Below are 5004 nucleotides of genomic sequence, written 5' to 3'. Positions count from 1 at the left end.
GCAGCGATACAATAATAAAGAACACAACCACAATAAAAATATACAAAAACATCCACCACAGCATTCATCACTGTGGTGGAAGGCACAGAGCTTGGCCAGTCCTCCTCCATTTTCCCCCCGTGGTCGGGACCACCACCCTCCACAGCCGTTGCTGCGGGCGTCCAGATGGTAAGGGACAAAGTCAAAGTCAAGGTGAGTCCAGGATCGGCTCTTCCCAACCAGAGACCGCGGCTTCAGGCTGGTGTAGGCCGCAGGCCGGCGGTGGAAGCTTCTTCTTCCCCCCGGGTCCCCAACGTGAGATCCCGGGCTGTGGACGCCGCACCAGCTGGAGTTCTGCAGACCGCGGCTTCAGGCTGCCGGCTGCCGCGGGCCAGCGTAACGGAGCGCTCCCCTCCAGCGAGGTCTCACCCGCTCCGCGCCGAGAGTCCACGCTGCGCCCGCCGCTGAAGCTCCGGGCGCGTCTCCGGGAAAGTCCGCGCCGATCCTTGCTGTTAGGCCACAGGGGAGGCGACCTGAAAAAATCGCCTCCCCATGGAAGAGGCGGCCGAAACGGTTTCCCCCTTACCCCCCCACACCACCCCCCACACATAACACACAAAGAAACATTAAAAACACACTTTTAAACATACTAAAAAAAATTAAAAAGTTGACAAAAGACGGACACGCTGCCGACAGGCTGCTGCCAGTGCAGCGCCCCCTACCGATATGGAAACTTGTGGAAACAACCTCCCTGCTTCCACTCTAGCCAGGCCTTTCACTATTCGGTAAGTTTCTATTAGGTCCCCCTTCATTGACCTGAGACACAACCTTTGCCTCACTTCTCATGGACATTAGAGTCAGGCACAATAAGCCATTCAGCCCCTTCATGCCTCTGCCACTATTCAGTCAGAGAAAGACTGATGGTCTACCTCAGTGTTGTAACTCCAGCACTTTGTATTTTATACAAACTGGCTTGTGGTCTGAAATGATAGTGCTGTCCACTAGAGGGCACTGAACAACTGCATTCCCGTCCTTAAAAACCTGCTTCTAGGCAAAATCACACAAACATCTCACAGAATTGTAAGTACATGAATTACAATTGGGAAAACATCCAAAATCTGACCAGTGATTCCGTAAAAGATGACAATTGAAATATAAAGACAACATGCTACAGAAACACAAGGAACTGGGAGACACAAGGAAATGCAGATGTGGTAATCTTGAGCAAAACCCAAAGTGCTGGAGTAACTCAGCGGGTCAGACAGCATCGGTGGAGGGAATGGACAGATGATGCTTCTGGTCAGGATCCTTCTTCAGACTGCATGATTCGCTGAGTTACTTTAGCACTTTGTGTTTTACAGAGGCACGGGCTGAAAACATTGGAACTCGTGTGCAGGAAGGTACTGCAGATGCTGGTTTAAAACGAAGATAGACACAAAACGCTGGAGAAACTCAGCGGGACAGGCAGCATCTCTGGAGAGAAGCAATGGATGACGTTTTGGGTTGAGACCCTTCTTCAAGGATTGGGTTGAGACTCCTTGGGTTGGTAAAATTTGTCATGGAGGTACAGGATAATGATTTTTATTAATATTAGATCACAGTAAAATGCACCATTACAAGATAATAGTTACATAGTTTAATTTAGAGATACATAATGGAAACAGGCCCTTCAGCCCACCGAGTCCACAACGACCATCAATCACCCATTCACATTAGTTCTATGTTATCCAACTTTCTCATCCACTCCCTACACATTAGGGGCAACTTACAGAGACCAATTAACCTACAAACCTGCACGTCTTTGAGACGTGGGAGGAAACCAGAGCACCTGGAGGAAGCCCACACGGTCACAGGGGGAACGTGCAAACTCCGTACAGAGAGCACCATAGGTCATAATGAAACTGGGTTTCTGGCGCAGTGGGGCAACAGCTGTACCAGATGTGCCACCCAGCCACCCATTGAAGGAAAGGAAAAAGTACATGGTATAATCGCTAAACTAGATGGTTGATCTTTTTGTAGAGGGGTGATGGAGGTAGGTGGGACATGGTGGCCAGGACATGCTCTCCTCAAAATTCTCCCAACACAGTGTGACAGCAGGCAGAGCTGCTGTCTCGTAGCTCCAGGGATGCAAACTCAATCTTGACCTCCGATGCTGTCTGTGTGGAGTTTGCCCACTCTCCTTGTAACCACGTGCATTTCTTCTAGGTAGTCCAGCTTCCTCTCATGTGCCAAAGACAGATATTGGTTTCTATGTTGTGTAAATTTCCCCTTATACGTCGGTGAGTGTGGTGATATTGGAAGAGTCTGGAGGTTGGCGACTGGGATGTGGAGAGTATAAAATGGAATTCCAAGTTCAAGTTTAAGTTTGCATTTATTGTCACTTAACCAACTAAGGTACAGTGAAATCTGAGTTACCGTACAGCCATAGGAAGTGAAAAGAACACAACACACACATAAAATATAATTTATTTTTGTAGTGTACCGAAATCCTCGCACGCCACCTGCGTGACGTATCGCTGACGCATTGGCTACGTACACTGACGCATTGGCGTCGCACGCTGTATCGCGTAGTGATGCATGGTTACGTCACCGTGCGTCAACGTCCGTAAACATGCGACACCGCGCGCCGCCCATACGCAGTCGGCCTGCCTTTTACGTGTCATGTAACCTCTAACCTCGTCCACACAAATCTCTTCCTGGATTTCTTGCTAGCCTTTCTTGTTGTACTCCTGCCTGGCTGACCTGTAAGTATGAGGGATGCTGCTAACAGACATCTCTGTAGCAATAAAATCTGTAGTTCTTCCATGATGGTCATGATGCAGAATAGGAAAGCAGCGTATTCTAATGACGTCACGCGCACCAGACGGCTATGCTGACGCATGATGATGCATGATTTGCGCGCAACCGTCGAGTGTCAGTCACTACCGGCCTGTCGCGTAAATGACGCGCAAATGACGCCCATGTGTGACAGGCCCTTAAGTGTCAGGAAGTCATAATGCAGCTTTATAGGACTTTGGTTATGCCGCGTTTGAAGTATTACATGCAGTTCTGGACGCCCAAATCCAGGAAGGATGTGGAGACTTTGGAAAGGGTGCAGAGGAGGTTTACCAGAATGATGCCTGGATTAGAGGGGATTAGCTACAGGATTGGACAGATTTGGATGTTTTCTCTGGAATGCCGGAGATTGAGAGATCTGATGTAATGTAAAATTATGAGGGGTAGATAATCAGAACCTTTTTCCAGGATGGAAATACCAATTAGTGGGCATAGCTTTAAGGTGAGAGATGGAAAAAATTGAAGGAGGTATGCAGGGAAAGTTTAAAATATAAATATAATAAAATAAAATTATATATATATATATATAAGTAAATACGATAGAAAGATAGATGGATGGATGGATGGATGGATGGATGGATGGATGGATGGATGGATGGATGGATGGATGGATGGATGGATAGATGGATGGATGGATGGATAGATGGATGGATGGATAGATAGATATAGATAACATTAAAAAAAATAATAATAATAATAATAAAATAAAATAAATTAAAAAAACAAAACAAAACCAAAACAAAACAACCAACTTGCCCTGTAAATTTCCTTTAAACGTTTCCACCTCTCACCTTGAACCAATGCCCACTAATTCATATTTCCATCTTTTACTGCAGAGGGTGGTGCATGTGCTTCAGTGGATAGTGGAGGTAGATACAAAAAAGGCATTTAAGACACGTTTGGATAGGCACATCGATATGTAGGGAATGGCAGGATATAGATTATGTGACATATGATGAACAAATGGAAAGAATGGATCGTCTGGGCTTATATTCACTGGAATTTAGAAGGATGGGAGGGGATCTTATAGAAACATATAACATTCTTAAAGGATTGGACAGGCTAGATGCAGGAAAATTTTCCCCATGTTGGGGGAGTCCAGAACCATGGGTCACAGTTTAAGAATAAGGGGTAGGCCATTTAGGACTGAGATGAGTAAAAACCTTTTCACCCAGAGAATGGTGAATGTGGAATTCTCTGCCATAGAAGGCAGTGGAGGCCAATTCATTGGATGTTTTCAAGAGAGAATTAGATATAGAGGGCTAATGGAATCAAGGGAAATGGGGAGAAAGCAGGAACAGGGTACTGATTTAGGATGATCAGCCATGATCATATTGAATGGCGGTGCTGGCTCGAAGGGCTGAATGGCCTACTCCTGCACCTATTTTCTAAGTTTCTATGTTTCTTTGTGCAGGCAGATAAGAGTTGATCTTGGCATCGGGTTCACACAGACATTATGAGCCAACGAGCCTGCTCTCGTGCTGTACTGCTGTTCCATGTTCTATGTTTTTTGCAGAAGAAATTATTCGGCAAGAAGGAAGATGGATAGAATGGACTTATCAAAACGGTTCAGCCTTGGTGAGCTCAAAAGTCCTCTATACTGTAGGTTTGTAACTTGTAACTTCTCCCTGTGACCGCTTAGTTTTCTCCAGGTGCTCCGGTTTCCTCCCACAAGTCAAACTCGTACAGGGTGGTAAGTTAATTTGCTTTGGTAAAAGAATTATAAAAATCTATGTAGTGTGTAGGATAGTGCTAGTGTACGGGGTGATCACTGGTCGGCATGGACTCGGTGGGCAGAAGAGCCCGTTTCCACGCTACATCTCCAAAGTCTAAAGTGAGAAATTAGGGCAATTTAGAACTAAATCTTTGTGAGAATGGGTGGGAAACAACAGGGGCAACAGGAGATGTTTCAACATCATATGAGCGTTCTTAACTTTATGACAATTAAACCTTACTGCTCTTTGACCCTAAAGTCAGTCATTAATTTCCTGTCTAGATATTCTACTTTTACTGGAGGAGCAATTCTTCTAAACTATTTACCTTGAATGTAAAATCCTGACAGTGTTGCACTCTTTGTAGTTCCAGTACTGACTGAGATAATGCAGCCGACCTTGAAGGCGCTCGAGGCAATGCCCCAGTCCCTCTCCTATCTGCCCTCTAGTCTCATCCAGCGTCGCCAGCGGCTCCCCC

Source organism: Amblyraja radiata, chromosome 12, assembly GCF_010909765.2.
Source record: "Amblyraja radiata isolate CabotCenter1 chromosome 12, sAmbRad1.1.pri, whole genome shotgun sequence".
Classification (NCBI taxonomy): domain Eukaryota; kingdom Metazoa; phylum Chordata; class Chondrichthyes; order Rajiformes; family Rajidae; genus Amblyraja; species Amblyraja radiata.
Note: the sequence above shows the minus strand (reverse complement) of the source record.